At 42.3% G+C, this 18898-nt stretch overlaps 1 protein-coding gene across 1 annotated transcript in view; it reads right to left on the bottom strand.

The window, feature by feature from the left end:
- Positions 1-18898, bottom strand: part of fars2 (phenylalanyl-tRNA synthetase 2, mitochondrial) — a 496334-nt gene that overhangs the window by 30153 nt on the left and 447283 nt on the right. The window lies entirely within an intron of this gene.

Genomic DNA, 18898 nt, shown 5'->3' with positions numbered 1-18898 from the left:
GAGATTAATTAGGATAGGCATTGGAGTTTAGAAGACTGAAAGATGACCTTTTTTTTGATGGAATCTCCCAGAGTGGAATCAGGCCATTTGGCCCAATGAGTCCGCATCGACCTTTCAAAGAGCACATCACCCAGATCCATCCCCCAACCCTATTCTTGTAACCCTGTATTTCCCAAGGCTAACCACATAGCCTGCACATCCCTTGCTACTATGGGCAATTTAACATGGCCAATCTACCTCACCTGCACATCTTTGGATTGTGAGAGGAAACCGGAACACCTGGCTGAAACCTATGCTGATGCAGGGAGACCATGCAGACTCCACACAGTCACCCTTGGCTGGAATTGAAACCTGGTCCCTGGTGCTGTGAGGCAGCAGTGCTAACCATGGAGCCACCGTATCGCCCCTATTGAAATGTACAAGATTCTTAGGGTATTGACAGTGTAGATGTGGAGATGTCGTTTACCTTTGAGGGAGAAACTAGGACTAGAGGGCATGATCTCAGCATAAGGGATTGTCCATTTAAGACAAAGATGAGGAGGAATTTCTTCTCTTAGGAGATAGCAAATCTGTGGAATTCTTTACTGCAGAGTAGTATAGAGGCTGTGTCTTTAAGTATATTCAAATCTGAGATAGATTTTTAATCAGTAAGGGAATCAATGGTTATGGGGGAAAGACAGGAAAATGGATGTGAGGATTATCAGATCAGCCATGATCTTACTGAATGAAGGATCAGATTGATGCGCTGAATGAAGTATATCTGCTCCTATGTCTTATGGGCTTACCCTTTGTTTTCGTCAAACAACGTTAAGTTCCTAGTCCTTAGGTACCTGTAAACTGCTTTTTAAAATGAATTATGAAACCAACTTTCACCTTTACAGGGAGATCCCAAAAACTAAGTGAAAAGATTTCTCCCTATCTCCATTGTTGGGTATACATCTTTATTGTTAAGGAACACGTGAATCTGGAAAATGGATCTGTTTGGACATTTTAGATTAAAAAGGGCTTACAAATGTTTTGAATGGAGATGCAATTTCTTGGAATACTTTAACAGTAATGTGAGCTATGACTTGCTTATTAATTGCTGTAAAGTCAAGTAACTTTGGAAAGGAGATGAGCAAAGCTTTAAGAGAGATAAGAGATACCTGTAATTGCTGGGCAAATTTGGTTTGGAGGAAATGAGGCCTATATGCTGAAGGCTGCCTATCAATTCTCTTCTGGAGTTGACTCCTTTTTTTTAGTACATCTGGGTGCTTCAATAGAAGAAGACAGGCCTCCAAAATGAGCAGTGAGTAACTCTCCCTCTACTAGAAGAAAATAAATAAAGTCCTTAAGGCAGGACAAGCTGATGGATCTCTCTTTCAGCGAGGTATGTCTGGGAACCTGAGAAAGTTCCAGACATTGCTATCACCGACTATCCTATAAATCAAACTCGAACGGACATTCTATCTGAACTGAAGTCTGGTCTGAAGATTTCGAATCACTCTATAGTAGTCAGCATTTTAATCTCATTGGTAAGAACTTTGTGAAATTGGGAGAAGCCAGTTTAACTTTTGAGTTCGGACCTGGGTTATTTTCGTTCTCTTTTTTGCATAGTGGTATGGCATTGTTTATATGTGAATGTTTGTTTGGGATTAAGGGTTCTTGTTTAATTCCAGAATGTAGTTTAATTGTTAATATTTTTTTCCACTTGGTTAAAGAATAAGTTTTGTTCAAAGCAAACAAGTTCGTTTTGACCTTATAAAGAAAAACTTGGTGAAAGTCTCCTTTATTCTGGATAGTTGTAATAAAGGGATTTACAGTATTGATACGGCTAGTGGTGTGCAGGGGCTTTATTACTACAACATTCCTCCCTTCAGAACAAGAGAAAGTGAGGACTGCAGATGCTGGAGATCAGACTTGAAAAGTGTGGTACTGGAAAAGCACAGCAGGTCAGGCAGCATCCGAGGAGCAGGAGAGTTGATGTTTCAGGCATAAGCATTCCTGCTGAAGGGCTTATGCCTGAAACGTTGACTCTCATGCTCCTCGGATGCTGCCTGACCTGCTGTGCTTTTCCAGTGTCACACTTTTCAACTCCTTTCAGAACCATAGCACCATTTAGATTGTTTGCCACTAGCAAAATGATTTTTTTTTTCTATCCTCTCGATCAAAACCTCAAAAGATCTCGAATACCTCCATTAGGTCATCCCTTAACCTTCTGCTCCAAAGTTTTAATTTTCTCAAACTCTGTTTTTAACTGAAGTCCCTTGTAAAATTCCTCTGTACCCGAAATGAGTTATGAAGAATTGTTCACTATATTCCACCTGAGATCTAATCAGGGATTTATCCAAGTTGAACCTGATCTCCTTTGTTTTCATATGCGAACCAGCTATTTAATAATCCAAGAAACCTATGTCCATTTTTAATCACTTCATCAACTTGTCACCTTTTAAAGAGGTGAACGAGAGGTTAGGATCCGAAATAAACTGTCTGAGGGTGAGGCAGAAGCATTTCGTATCAGGCTTTTCATCTGGGAATTAGAATTATTATTAGACGAGAAAGTATTGCAAGTCTGGGGCAAATTGCAGGAGAGTGGGCCCAGCTGAGCTACTCTTGCAGAAAGCTGACCAAATGGCCTCTTCATGTATTATGTGCTGAGTGTTGTAAGTCTAAAGTTTCATATGTTACAAAGTTTGACTCTAACATAAAGATTGCGTTTAGTTAATTGCTCCACTTCTCTTGGCATGATGGGTGGGCCCTGCGAGGGGTGTGCTGAATGTTATTGGCCCTCTAAGAATGGACTGGGAAGTTGTCAAAGTCTGAAAAATGGCGAGGGAAAGTCAGAGGAGATGTGACCATGCCAATGGCTGGTGCCATACAGCGATATTGCCCAGTAAAACCTAATGGCCACTCTTTGGGCTAAGTGCAGGTAATCTGTAATCTACAGAGGGATTCCTTGACTGTAAAGTTTGCTTTTGCAGAAACATACACTTCCACCCTCACCAAACCCATCCACATCCCTCGCAGGGCCCACCCATCATGCCAAGAGAAGTGGAGCAATTAACTAAACGCAATCTTTATGTTAGAGTCAAACTTTGTAACATATGAAACTTTAGACTTACAACACTCAAGACTATATTGTGAGGAGCATTTCACGATCTCATTCTTTTCATGTCCTGTTCCCTGATGCATTTTGTATGGTATGATCTGCCTGTATAACATGCAAAACAACACTTTTCACTGTATCTCAGTACATGTGACAACAATAAATCAAATGGTGTATTTGTATAAGTACTTTCTGATCTGCAGTACATTAGTTTCCCTCCTAATCTGACTGCATTAATTGGAAAATGCTAATACCCTCTATGTAGGATGAATGGCTAGTAGTTTAATCTAAACAATCTACTTCCTGCACTGGGGTGGTTAAAAACAATTGTTTTCTTGGCTGATTGAGTCACTCCACAGACTCATGCTCACTTTACGACACATAAACAAGGGTCCCTGGTATTGTTAGGGCTTGTTGCTATTTTAATGGTCCACTGAGCAGAACACCCACCAGTGGAGTACAGCTTCTCCTCCCTTGCACAGATGTTCTGGGTCACTGTTGTCCCAAGCTGCCCATTCATACACACATACCTCCCTCACCTACTAGTCACCATAATCTGTCTGGGACCAAACTCATGATCAAAACTCCTCCTTTGCACCCCAATGAGCTTCACAACAATGAGAACTATCCTGAATGGAAAACGCATGACTCTCAGATGCTGGTAAACATCTAAAAGTAAATATTTATACAACTAGGCATTGTATTGAAAACAATGTACAACACAGTGTGAGTGCAAGAACAATTTTAAAACATATTAATCTGAAAACAACTTTCTGGAAAAAGTGTTTGGTTACTTTGAGGTGACAATACCTGGCTGATGATATTTTTAAATTTCTAAGGGTGTTTTAAAAATGGCAGATAGAGAATCTTGATTCAGGACTGTCAGCACTGAAGAAATTATAGCGAGATTTATGATCAGAAAGAGTGAGACAGATTGCCAAGTCTTTTAAACAAATAGTGCTGTGATGAGCTTTAAAAAGTAATATATACATCAAAGTAGCCTCCATTTTTAAACCCAAATGAGTGAGTCATGCCTACTGAGGGAAATGCAACTAGTCAGCTTGACTGAAGGAGGCATAGTCATAAAAGGGATCTGAGACATGATGTACAACTTAATGGTTACCATTTTCTGCTTTCTCACTGCAATATTTATACTGACACTTTAATGTTTTAGTTTTTAGGTCAAATCCTGACGCAAATAGAGATTGTTTTGCAAATGCTGCAAACTGTGCTCTCTAAAAGAAGAACATGATGTACAATTTGACGAACAGCTGGGTTTGAATGGCATGTAATAGCCCTTACATTGGAGCACTGTACTTACCCATTCCCACCTAAAACCTGTCAGCAACTATTTTATCTGTGACAAGAGTGGAGCAGGGGCCCAATCTGAGTCAACCAACAGTCACGAGTCATACAAGTTGCATTTGTGTAATGTACGGAGGTAGTATGTTGGCTCAGTGGCTAGCACTGCTGCCTCATAGCACTGGGGACCTGGGTTCAATTCCAAGCTTGGGTGACTGTCTGTGGGTTTCCACAGATGTGAGGTTAGGTAGATTGGCCATGCAAAATTGCCAATAGTGTCCAGGGATGTGCATGCTGAGTGGGTGAGCTGTAGGAAATGCAGACTTGCAGTATGGGGTGGTCTGAGTGGGATGCACTTCAGAGGGTCAGTGTGGACTCAATGGGCCGAATGACTTGCTCCCATGCTGTAGGGATTCTATATGGGACCCAATAGCATTTTTGAGTCACAGGTGGCCCGAAGGTTATTCTGTCCATTGGTCATGGATAGTGAGTGATGTAGCCCAACCTACAAAATATCAAGGTTGCTTCTGTTGGCTTCAGCAAAAGCTTGGGCCAGTGATGCAAAGAGTCTGGGCCACTGTTAAGCTCAGGTCAGCAACTTTCGGGTTGGCCAATATCCCGACTTCCCAGAATCTGGCACACCCCAGATGAAGGTGGCATCCTAAACTAACTGAATACAGACAAGGAGAGGGGTCTCAAACAGGCCTGCTATCCAACCATAACCTGCCAGCAGTTAAAACTGCTGCTGGTAAGATCAGGCACAAAGTCATAATACATAAGAAAAAGTACATTTTGAACTGGAAATCATACGATTTGCAGAATTGTCAGCTGCAGCAGCTCATGATATAGCTTCAGCTTGTTGCTTTGGAACAGTCTCACTGGCATTTCTCATTGGGAAGGGGAAAAAAAATCAATTCTTGTTGCAATCAATAAAATCTTTAGTGGCTCAGAACCAGGCAGAGTCACAGAGCAGATTAGTGGAACATTGGTTTCAGCATCAAGTTGCTGCTTTAAAAGAGGTCTTTTTTCTAATTGGAAAGAAAATTGTACAAACAGATTAATGAGATTCTAATAGCAGCCTTTTCTGTACATGACAGTGATCAGATTAAGAATGTTGCCTTGCTATTACTAGTCATGTTATTTCATAACCATGCTTATTCAATCAGAGATACATAATTATAATCTAATTAGGTTCTCAGATAATTCACAACTGGCTACCAATGCAGGGTTTATTTTTAAAACCAAAGGATTTAAAGGATTTTTGGAAACACAATTTAATAGAATACAATAACAAATGATTATCAGATAAAAGTATTCTTTAAGGCAAGGAGTCATAGAGCTGTGGAGCACGGAAACAGACCTTCCAGTCCAATTTGTCCATGCCGACCCAAATATCCCAACCCAATCTAGTCCCACGTGCCAGCACCAGGCCCATATCCCTCCATACCCTTCCTGTTCATGCAACCATCCAGATGCCTTTTAAATGCTGTAATTGTACCAGCCTCCACCACTTCCTCTGGCAGCCCATTCCATGGATGCACCACCCTCTGTGTGAAAAAGTTGCCCCTTAGATCCCTTTTAAATCTTTTCCCTCTCACCCTAAACCTATACCCTCTAGTTCTGGACTCCCCCACCCTGGGGAAAAGACTTTGCGTATTTACCCTATCCATGCCCCTCATGATTTTATAAACCTCTATAAGGTCACCCCTCAGCTTCCGACACTCCAGGGAAAACAGCCCCAACCCATTCAGCCTCTCCCTTTAGCTCAAATCCTCCAACCCTGGCAACACCCTTTTAAGTCTTTTCTGAACCCTTTCAAGTTTCACAATGTCCTTCCAATAGGAAGGAGACCAGAATTGCACGCAATATTCCCGTGAGAAGCATATCATATGATTCCAATTTTAGATACATTACCACTTTGAACTAAATTAAACTCAGATTTGCTTGGAAAATCTAAGCCATTGTACTTAAAGTTTTGATGTATTGAGCACACAACTTCATGTGGCGTCTTTGGTTCTGAAGTGACATTTATTGTCAAATCAACTTTCTTGTCTGAAAGAATCGTGAGGTCGACTTCACTATGATCTTCTGTGAAGGAGTCAAGCAGAGTAAGAACATTTCTGTATATAAAGAAACCCATTGACAAGTAGCTACAAACTTAGTGTTGACCTACATAGAATGATTTGAAGTTGCTGCAGCTGCACAAAACTCTCATTATGTGAATGCAAACATTCAGCTTGTCCACATCTAAGCTGGAAAAAAAAATCGGTTGTGGAATTAGGTTCCATGGCATTATTGCAGCAGGTGCTAATGAAGGCAGAACAACTGAAAATGGCTGGCATGTCACCCTGGCTACATATGGGCTCCTTATGCAGCACGCCTTGTCTGTAGAGAAGCAGGAAGTGGCACACCATGGGTGTGGCCTGGAAGCAGGCAGATTGGAAAGACTGTGACTTCAAATTGCCACTAAAGTTAATTTGATGTAATTTCTTGCAGGACTAGCTAATGATCTCTCATAATTACTCAGAGCTGAACATGTGCTGACCAATAAGGATGTCCAATAAGCACTATATAGGATATATTTAAAAAATTATTTTTGAGATCAAGCATCCCATATGTACATGAGATTTTTTTGAATTACTTTTGCCCTTGACTGGGACTGTTCCAGAGGTGTTCCCCAGAGTATATGTCAAAGTAGGTGGTGATCTGTTCCATGTAACCTTGCTATCATCGGGCCCTTATGACTAGGCTTCCACAGGCCTCCTTGGGAGCAGAAACAGTAGGGAGTCATCAGTATTCCTTTGTCCTGGGTGGGCTTTCTCTGAGCAGCCACTGAGTCCATTACACCCCTAAGGCTTCATCCTATTATCACCATTTCCACGGAACTCCCCATCTTTCAATCCATCTGCTCCGTACAATCTCAGCATCCTCTTGGACAAAATCCTGAAATAAAAGCTCCCAAAGAAATCTTTTCCATAAGCATTAGGCAATGACATCTTCAATATCATGGGCAAAAGAGATTAAAGCACCTCACTTCCTCATGTCTTCCACATCCCTTTGCATACATGGTCTGATATGCCCAGGAGTGCTACCTTGGCACATCTGGCAAAATGCCGCTGACTTTCACTGATGGGCAGTGGGGTGGGTGCGGGGAAAAGATCATGGGGTTGGTGGGGATGACTAGAGATGGCCTTGCAAGATGACCTGAAACAGCTCTGAGTCTTGAGGGCCTGGCTCCTGGTGGTTCTGTAACTCGGCATGACCAGAGGTAGACTGGGTTGGCTGGCTGAGAGGTCAACAGCAAGGGCACTAACAGAGTGGCAGAGTGGAGTTTGTGTGCCATTTGAGCCACTAGCACACAATATGGTGGGGGTGGCACTACAGTAATCCTAGTGTTCCATTTGGAAGTTAGAATGCTGAACTGCTGTACAAGCTTGTATACTCTTCTGAGGACTGAGATCTGCTGAAATTAATGCAGTGATCTCAGTCTTGGCGTTATGGATTTGATTAATTTAATCTGAGCTTCGACTATGACTTTGGATAGCTTCCATCTGCATATCAGCTATCATTTGTGTGTTATTCCCCATCTCAGTCCTCATCCACCATGGCAGAACCCACCCACAACCTCTTCCTCTGGGAACCAATCAGGGTGCCCACTCCTGCTGACCTGGCTGCTGTCCACTTGTAAATGGTGACTCCTCAGATACCGATCCTGACTCTATATACTTGCAGTGCTGGGATCTGAGCTGGTGACTGCTGTTGTCAGATCAACCAGCAATGCTTCTTCATGAGAGATCTCATTCTTTCCCATGAGGCTGTGTGACTGGCTAGATGGCAGTTTTAGGTTACCTGAGAACAGGAAATCAGGTTTGGTGTCTGAGTAGACAGGTCTGGTTGGAGGCAAGAAGCAGCAAGACGTTGGTTTGAGACCAGCAGCATTGGAAGTTTGGGATGGTGCGGTGAAGAATCTAAAATGTTAGAGGTTAGTATTATGGAAGATAGAGATCTCCTTCATTGACCAAAAGACACAAGAGCAGAATTGTGTCTGCTCTGCCATTCTTGAGATTCTGGCTTATTTATCTATTCTCAACTCAACTTTCCTGCTTTTTCTTCATAACCCTTGATTCCCTTATGGATTAAAAGTTTATCTTGGACTTGAATATTCTTCATGACCCAGCCTCAATGGCCTTCTATGGTAAAGAATTTCACAGATTCATTACCCTCTGAGAGAAAAAAATCCTCATCTCAGTCTTAAGTGGGTGACCCCTTACTCTGAAATATGCCCTCTGGTCCTGGACTCTACACAACCATTTCACATTCACTCTGCCAAGCTCCTTAAGAACCTGATATGTCTGAACAAGGCCTCCTTTCATTCTCCAAACTACAATGAGTACAGGCCCAACCTGGGCGGCACGGTGGCACAGTGGTTAGCACTGCTGCCTCACAGCGCCAGAGACCCGGGTTCAATTCCCGCCTCAGGCGACTGACTGTGTGGAGTTTGCACGTTCTCCCCGTGTCTGCGTGGGTTTCCTCCGGGTGCTCCGGTTTCCTCCCACAGTCCATACTAAATTGCCCATAGTGTTAGGTAAGGGGTAAATGTAGGGGTATGGGTGGGTTTCGCTTCGGCGGGTCGGTGTGGACTTGTTGGGCCGAAGGGCCTGTTTCCACACTGTAATCTAATCTAATCTAAAAAAAAACCTACTCAACCTCTCCTCAAAAGGAAATCACCCCATTACTGGGATTAACTTGGTGAATCTTCTCTGGACTGCCTCCAATGCCAGTATGTCTTCCTTTGGATTAGAGGACTGAAACTGTTCATAGTATGTGGTCTAATTTCCATAGATTTAGCAAGACATCTATTTTTATACTTCATTCCCTTTGAAATAAAGACCAACAGTCTATTTGCTTTTCCTATGATTGGCGGAACTTAGATGCTAACTTCCTGTTATTCATTTCTGCACTGCCCCTTGGTAGATTCTGGGATCTGATACCAACCCCCACACCCCTGTCTACCACTGCTCCTGGTCTTTTCCAAAGGCACTGTAGAAATGTTATTTCGGTGCAGTGTTCCCTTTGGTTTTCCAATGGGCTTCACAGTCCTCTGAAGCCCTTATGCGACTTCCAGAACCAAATGTCAAACAATGACAATCGCTGTGAGCAGAACATCAGAGGGGCTGCAAATGCACAATTAAAGAGAACATTTCTTCTCTGCATCTTTCAATGTTGCTGTAGTGATTGTAACAAGGCCAGCCAGGTACACCTCATAGAATATGAGTTCCTTGACTGGGGCTGTTAGTCTGGTCCCATCAGGGAGCCCTAGCTGACAGATATAAACAGGAGGGTCAGATGTTTTGTTCACTCTAGGAGCTGATTCTGAAGGGGCAGCACCAGTGTCAAGGACCTTCCATGCGTAAACCAAAGCGTGACTTGGTGACGGGATACCGGCTTCTGTCGAGTTATTTTGGCTGCATCAGCAAACACCTGTGAGCTCTTGCTCTTGATGTGAAGGTGCCGGTGTTGGACTGGGATGGACAAAGTTAAAAATGATATAGCACCAGGTTATAACCCAACAGCTTATCTTGGAGCACTACTTCCTCGTCAGGTAGCTCTTGGACATTGCTCTGTTTGGGGTGCTCTCCTTACAGTTAGTTCCTTCACAGTTAGCAGCAGTTTCTGTATGAGCGCCTCATTTTCTTTAAGAAATGCAAGCTAGCCACAGCTAGAGCCAGCCTCAAGTGCTGCTGGGTCACTTGTCAAAGGTGCAGCCAACTGGCAGCATATTTCGTGCTTGGCTAAACACTCCAATCATTGAAATAGAGAGGCAACCAATTTAACCTATTGTTTACACAATGTAACTGGGTGTACATCATCACACTTACGACCGTTGGCCCCAAAGTAGGCCTAATCCAATTTTTCCAGTGCAGATCTTTATTTTAAAAAGACGTATTGCGTGTGGCCTATATATAGTAATGAAGAGATTGTATCCCTTTGAGTTTTGATAATGTTTTGATCATTAGATTTAATGACAACTGATTGGATGATTTGTTAAACCAAATAAAAGACTTGCAAAACAAAACTCTTCAAAACATCCTTCCTTTACATAATCAATGGGTTGAACAATAACTTATAACATTACTACTGTGAGGAACAGCTCAGAAGTATAATTAATTGTTTAATATTACAGCTAGTGAATTTGTGATGATCAAAGTTGTGTCAAGTGATGTCACTCCTACTTAATTTTACTTACCAAAAAGACCATTCTTTGCTGTTTAACAATAAATTTATCAGTTTTCTAACTTCGGATTTATACATACTCGGTGATGGAATTGGCTTCCTCAAATTCACCTTTAACCATTGTAACTGTAAAAGATAGAAGGTAGTTTTTCCTCTAAATTATACAAAACACTAGGTTAAAAAGTGTACAGTGGTGCTGGAAAAGCAGGAAAATTGACAATGAAGGGCTTTTGGCCGAACGTTGATTTTCCTACTCCTCGGATGCTGCCTGATCTGCTGTGCTTTTACAGCACCACTCTCATCTAGACTCTGATTTCCAGCATCTGCAGTCCTCACTTTTGCCGAGAAAGTGTACAGTTCTGGGTGCCACATTTCAGGAAGGATTTGAAAGCATTAGTGAGAGTGTGGAAGATGTTTAGTTTGAGGGATAAGACAATTCAGTTGTAAGGATAGATTGGAGAAGTTGTGACTGTTTTTTGTGGAGAAGAGAACGTTAAGAAGAGATTCAGTAGAAGTTTTCAAAATCATGGCAGGCCTAGGCAGAGTATAGCGGGACAAACTGTTCCCAGTCATAAAAGAATGGAGGGCTGGGGCCAAAGATTTGTAAGTGTTTTTCAAAAGGAGGAAATGCCAGGATAGAAAAACCTTTTCCTCACTGCAAGTGGGTTGGGTAGGGGATACACTGCCTGGAAGTTCGGTGGAGGCAGTTTCATGCAGGGCATTCAAGAGGACATTGGTGATCATATACATTGAACCAGTGTGCAGAGACAAGGCAAGGAGAGTACCAATAAGTCAAAACGATTGGAGGGAGGTGTGGATATGATGGATGAATTGATTCCTTCCTCACCTTCACAATTTTGTGATTACATGATTTAGTACTTTTTCTTTTAAAATGCAACCTTTGCAGAAAAGTTGCTTAATGGAAGTTCTCTGCTACAAAAGACCATTTTAAGAAATTCCAATATCTGTATAAACATGAATCGATGAGCCTGCTCTCCAATGATTTCTTCAATTAGCATTCAAAGAATATGTCGACACTTCAATATTAAGATAAATTTGAAACCAACCTCATCAACTCACTAATCTATAATGAATAACCATCAATTCAAAACTAAATTGGCAGGATCACCATTAAACCAAGTTTATGGACAGAATCTTCTCAGCTCAGGAACGATATGGGCATCGGTGAGTCAGTTGGGAAAATGAGGTGAGATTGTCAGAAATGAGATTCTTGAGGTTGAGGAAAAGAATCTGATTATCTAAATTTTGCACAACAAGATGAAAACTTCTTTTATGAATTGTGAGAGCCTTATTTGCATCCATTTGCAAGCATTTGCATATCGTAATTACTTAAGCTTACCTCATAGTTACACAGTTCCTCATTTTCCCATCTGCCGATAGAAACTAAACAGTGACAATTCCTGGTGTGAAAGTCAGAGAGAGTACCTGGTGACTTCAGCTTGCTACTTGTTCCTCCCTCTTGGTTAGCAATCCCCAGTATCACAGGGCACACTCCATACATAATGAATTCCTGCAGCCTTGGACATGGTCAGTCATCCGGCACCTTCCCCTGCAACCGCAAGAAATGCAAAACTTGCGCCCACACCTCCCCCCTTACTTCCCTCCAAGGCCCCAAGGGACACTTCCATATCCACTAGAAATTCACCTGCACCTCCACACACATCATCTATTGCATCCGCTGCACCTGATGTGGCCTCCTCTATATTGGGGAGACAGGCCGCCTACTTGCGGAACGTTTCAGAGAACACCTCTGGGACACCCAGACCAACCAACCCAACCACCCCGTAGCCCAACACTTTAACTCCCCCTCCCACTCCACCAAGGACACTGACCTCACCCCACCCCACTCCGCCTATCACCCTCACCTTGACCTCCCTCCACCTATCGCATTTCCAACGCCCCTCCCCCAAGTCCCTCCTCCCTACCTTTTATCTTAGCCTGCTGGACACACTTTCCTCATTCCTGAAAAAGGGCTTATGCCCGAAACGTCGATTCTCCTGTTCCTTGGATGCTGCCTGAGCTGCTGCGCTTTTCCAGTAACACATTTTCAGCATCTGCTTGGAGTATCCATGCTCAGGGATTCTATGTCACTACAGTCCAAGGATTGGCAAGACCATGCAGGTCTAATCCAGCCAGTAAGTCCTGCAGGTCTAATCCAGCCAGTACAGGGAGTCATGGTGAATCAGTCAGGGAGCTGACTGAGATCTGACAGAGGTTCTGTCACCCATCTGTTGGGGCTGTCTGTCCAAATTGAACTGAAAGTCGGGGGTGTGCTGCTATCAGAGGCCACTGTTGTGGTTGGAAAGTTGGGCACTTCAGGGATTAGAGATGGTAGGGTGGGATGCAGAGGTAACAGTAATTGTGAAGGAGGAAACTCAACAAATTAGGCGAAGAGAAATGATGGTGCTTTAGAGGACCTGGGGCACTGTGGGAGAGTGTGTCTTTGACATTTATTACCAGCCTGGCCATGATGGGGGGACAGTGCTGCAGGATAGTTAGCACAGCTAAGCTATAGAGCTCGGAATCATGGGGTAATGTTTGGAGATGAAGTTGTAATTCAGAGGTGTGTGGGACTGTATGGAAGCTCAGTACTGATGGGATCAAAAGGGAATGCAAGGAAGAAAGGACTACAAAGTTTCTGAGGCAGGGGACATGATTACCAGGCTAAGCCTGTGACTCATTACACATGCATGACCTGTGTTGCCTTTCAGTTTTATCAGAATCATAAATGCAACGTGGAAATGGAAAATGGTTGCAATCACACCCAGTGTGGGTAGAGTTAGAGTTTTTTTGCAGTCTGAGCACATGGGCTGTACTCATGAATGATGTGAGGCCCTTGAAGGGGCGAGTAAATTGATCGGGCACTTACAGTACAGGTGAAAGGTATCTGAAATCATAGCATCCTGTGTGTGAATTGCAGGCAGAATTCAACTATGTGGGAGACAAATCCTGGTCACAAGCAATCTTGACTGATATCACTGATCATCACAAATTGAAGCTTTAAAAGTGACACCAGTGGGCCACAATGCACAAAGACAATCTAAGACCCTATAGGCTACACAAGGGCATGGGGCTCGTTTCATCCCAACTTGAACGGCAAGTAATGAGCAACATGCTCTTTTGTGCAGTGCTGCCTTTCTTAGTTGATGTGGAGGCTTGGGGTGGGGGTGTTAGCAGGGACATGTTATCAGCAATCAAGGAGCACCTATAATCTCCTACTTGTTTGACATTGCTTGTGCTGCATTCATTAGAATAAGATCTGCACAGAGGCATTCTACATCCCTCCTTGTTGCAGTCCTACTTTTCCCACTGTATGGATGAGTCTGCTGAACTATCATTTCTGATTGCGGACTATTCAATTTTCTAAGAACGTGCTCTGTTTCTTATATTCCCCACATCGGTTCTTTGGAAGTGTGACCAATGTATCCGGCTGCAGATGCTGTATATGATGTAATTGCTGTGGTATAACAAAGGCACAGAAAAATGGAAGAAATGTTGCAGCATGGTGGGTCAATGGTTAGCATTGCTACCTCACAGTGCCAGGGATCCAGGTTCTATTCCAACCTTGGGTGACTGGCTGTGTGGAGTTTGCACATTCTTCCCGTGTTAGCGTGGGTTCCCTCTGTGTGCTCCGGCTTTCCCCCAGTCCAATGATATGTACGTTAGGTGGATTGGCCATGCCAAATTTTCCGTAGAGTCCAGGGATGTGTAAACTGGATGGATTATCCATGGGTTATGGGGATAGGGTTAGGGTGACATGCTCTTCAGAGGATCAGTGCAGACTCAATGGACCAAATGGTTTCTCCCTGCACTGTAGGGATTCTGCCAAAACAGCTTGTTTCAGAGAAAAGATGTGCATTATATCAAATATATTGTTAGTAGCAGTCTCCAAACAGTCAGGGCTGGGGAGAAGTTCTAAGCTGCTTAAAAGAAACTTTCACAAGCTGAAAGCTGTGGAGAAGTCAGAGTAGAAGACTTGCTACATGAGGCTATTGAAGACATGAGTTTAAGGATTCCATGTTCAGTGATAATAGTGAGCTGAGTTAACAGCTTGTTTCATGATCTCAGAAAAGGCATTATTTGAAGAAAATAGCACCAAGTGAATACAAAGAAATTTATAGAGAAGGAAATTATGAAGCAAGAAGTTTGAAGACAAGAATACCCCTTTACTGAAGCTAGGGTCTCCAAAATATTTTATTGCTGGTGTAAAATAGTTGAATCTTTCTTTCTGATATTTGTAATGAAACTGTCTCAAATAATTCTTGAATAGGGTAGTATAGTTTGTGTATGTTTTCTTCTGTGTAATAAATCTTATGTTCTTTCATTTAAAATATATTGGCAGTCCCTTGTGAATAAGTTCAGCAATTGATCGCCCCGATAAACCAGAAAGAAAAGTACCATTTATAGTTTATCAAGACACATTCCTCTCTGGTCTGACATGCCCAGTATGAACATCAATTGGAATCATAACAGATGAAAGGGAGACAATGTTGTAACAAATTTATTAGAGTTCATTCAGAATGTAACAATTAGAGCTGTGAATGGAGAACCTGTGTATGTAGACTATTGGGATGAGTTTGTGTGTGAGATAATATATCAGCACGGATAAAGAACTAGACAGCCAACAGAAAACAGAGAACAATGAGAAATTAATCATTTTCAGGTTGGCAAATTGTAACTAATGGAATGACAAAGGGATCAATGCTGGCACCTCAAGTACTTAAAAACTGTATTAATGACTTGGATGGAAGTTCTGATTATTTTGGCCAAATTTGCTGGTAACATAAAGATAGGAAGGAAAACAAGTTGTGAACAGGGTACAAAGAATCTGTAAAGTCTGCAGATAGGTTAAGTTAGTGGTTAAAACATTTGGTGAAGAGAGTATAAAGTGAGGAAATGTAAAGTTGTCCACTTTGGCAAGAAGAACAGAAAAGCAGATTATTTTGTTTAAATGGCAAAAGACTGCTGAAATCTATGGTACAAAGGGATCTGGGTGTCCTTGTATATAAATCATTAAAAAAAACATACAAGTACATCAAATGATTACGAAAGCAAATGGAATTATGCTTTTTTTTTGCAAGTGGGATAGAGTATAAAAATGGAATAAAATCCTGCTGACAGTTGTACAGCAAATTAGTGAGGCTGCACCTGGAATACAGTGTACAGGTTTGGATTCCTTACTTAAATAAGTTTATGTTTGCATTGGAGCTATCTTCGATAAGATTCACAGGTTGATTCCTGGGAAGGCATTGTCTTTATGATGAAAGGTTGAGCAGCTTGGGCCTATACTCATTGGAGTTTAGAAAATTGAGTGATGATCTTATTACCCCTTCTGGGGGAATCTAGAGAACACATTTTCGAAGTAAGGGGTCAGCTATTTAAGAAAGAGCTGAGGAGGAATTTCTTCTCTCAGGGTTCTCTCACCTATATTTCACCAGAGACATGCACAACTGCATCACTGTCTTGGAAAAGTATAATTCTGCCAAAAGTTTTGGGGAGGTCTTTGGGAATGCCATCCACTGAGTATACTGTCATTGTGCTAAATGAATGCACTAGCTAACTTGCTAAGTTTTTATGTAGTTGAAATGCCAATGGCAATTTTCCAGATGAAGCTCAAAGGTTTTATAGACTCCAAAGGGGAAATGATGTATACACTCAGTGCAGTGCTGAACTATGATCCCATAACAGATAAAAATAAATGTGAGATTTGCATAACTCAAATTTTTGTGATATTTATTATTAATTACACAATAGGCTTCTGGTATATTGCATTTACTCTTGATTGAATTGAGGTAAAACCTTCAGCAAGTTCATCTGGAAGTATCTGAATAAACTGCACCAGACAATGCTACAGCTTTCTCTCTTTTTACCAAATCCCACACAATTACAGTGACAGAGGCATGCATGCAAAATACATGATTTGGAGGTGCCGGTGTTGGACTGGGGAGTACATGTTAAAAATCACACAACACCAGGTTATACTCCAACAATTCCAGAACTTTCTTAAAGTTACATTCTCAAATGAACTTTAACAGTAGGTGCCATGTTGGCCCAGATAATATACTGAAGGTGTGAGGTGCCCTATGTGAGGCTGGTTATGCCCCAATGTTCAAACTGATTCTAACCTAAAAAAGGGATTTACAGAATCTTACATGGATTCATGCATTTTTGAGCAAAATAAACTGTAATTCTGCCAGTACAAATTCACCCCACAAACCTATATGTCTGTGTGTGCATGTGGGTGTATGTGTATGGGGTGGAAGGGGTTGTGGGAGGTATGAGTGTCGTGAGAGAGTGCGCACACATGCGTATGTGAGAGAGAGTGTGTGTGTGTAAATGTGTGAGTGTGAGTGTAAAGGAGTATAACTGTAAAAGGATGTGTGTGAATGTGGGAGTGTATGTGTGAGCGTATGGGAGAGAGCTTGTGTATGAGAGAGGGTCTGCGTGAGTGTATGGGCTTGTAGGAGTGTATGGATCTGCAGGAGTGTGTGTAGGAACGTATGGATCTGTAGGAGTGTGTGTGCGTGTGTGTAGGAATGCATGGGTCTGTAGGAGTGTGTGTGTGTGTGTGTAGGAATGTATGGGTCTATCAGTGTGGGTGTGCGTATGTAGTGCAGTGGGGTCACCTGTAGTGTGACATAAACCCAATTCCTGGTTGAGGCCACTCCCATAGGTACTGCACTTGGCTATCACCCTCTGCTCAGCCAACCTTGCATTGTTGCCTGTCCTGAAGTCCGCCTTGGAGGATGGTCACCTGAAGGTCCGCGGTCGAATGTCTTGGACCGCTGAAGGGTTCTCCGATTAGAAGGGAACACTCCTGTCTGTTGATTATTGTGCGGTGTACATTAATCATTGCCAAAGTCTCTGCTCGGTTTCACCAATGTATCATGCCTCTGCAGCATATGAGATAGACAATGTTGGCCGAGTCACATGGGAGAACCTGCCAAGTACATGGTGGGAGGTATCCCCACGTATAATGGTGGTATCCGTGTCGACACTCTGACATGCCTTGCAGCATCTACCGTGACGAGGTTGTATAGTGTCCTCAAAGCTGGGCAGTTTGCTGAGAACAATGATCTGTTTGAGGTTTGGTGGTTGTTTAAAGGCGAGAAATGGAGGTGTGGGAACATACATACATACACACACACACACATGCAGACGCAGACCCTCTCTCATACACAAGCTCTCTCTCATATGCTCACACATACATCCACACACACTCTCACACACCGTCTCACAGGCTTCTGCCACTTTACACTTACTCTCTGACAGACACTCATACCCCCTGCACACACACCCACATATAAGTTTGTGGGGTGAATTTGTATTTGCAGAATTACATTTGATTTTGCTCAAAAACTGCATGAATCCTTGTGAGATTCTGTAAATCTCTTTTTCAGATTAGAATGAGTCTGACCAATGGGGCACAGACAGGGCACCTCACACCTTCAATACATTATCTGGCCCAACATGGCACCTATTGTTAAAGTTCACTTGAGAATGTAACTTTTAAGATAACTTTCTGGAATTTACATATAGAAAAACTGAAACCATTCTAAAAGATGAGAGACTTAACAAACACTCCAGGTCTTTCTCGATATATAATTTCAGTTACATCACAGTGTAAACTTTTGTTATAATTTCTGAGTTCTACAATCTTATACTCCAAAATCAAATGATAAAGAAGCAACATTCCGAAAGCTAGTGCTTCCAAATAAACCTGTTGGACTATAACCTGGTGTGTGATTTTTAACTTTTGCAAAATACATGCAATCATGTGGAAGGAAAATTTTTCAGTGTGAAATCTGCCATCAGCTGACAGTGCAAGTAGTATGGTGGCCTGATCAAAGAGGGAGGTTCTGTACAACATTCCTGCCCAACTCCGTTGCAAATCACAAGATTTACGAGCACGAAAGTGGCTGGCTGTTTTTACAACATTAAATTTTACAGGTAAGCATTTCACATCACATTTTCATTTTATTCATATGTGCATTCATATGTTAAGGCCAACATAATTAATTATACTGGCATGACTCATAGTTGGCACACAATGATGGTCACGGGGCGTTTGGGATGTTTCCTTCATCATGGAAGAAGCAATGTTGTGTATGCTTTTGTTCGCTCTTTACTGAATGTTCATGTTAGTATCCAAAGTCGTTTACTCGGAGAAAGTGAGGACTGCAGATGCTGGAGATCAGAGCTGAAAAAAGTGTTGCTGGAAAAGCGCAGCAGGTCAGGCAGCATCCAAGGAGCAGG

This window comes from Chiloscyllium plagiosum, chromosome 29, assembly GCF_004010195.1.
Source record: "Chiloscyllium plagiosum isolate BGI_BamShark_2017 chromosome 29, ASM401019v2, whole genome shotgun sequence".
NCBI classification, from domain to species: Eukaryota; Metazoa; Chordata; class Chondrichthyes; order Orectolobiformes; family Hemiscylliidae; genus Chiloscyllium; species Chiloscyllium plagiosum.
This window is presented reverse-complemented; position numbering and strand designations above follow the sequence as displayed.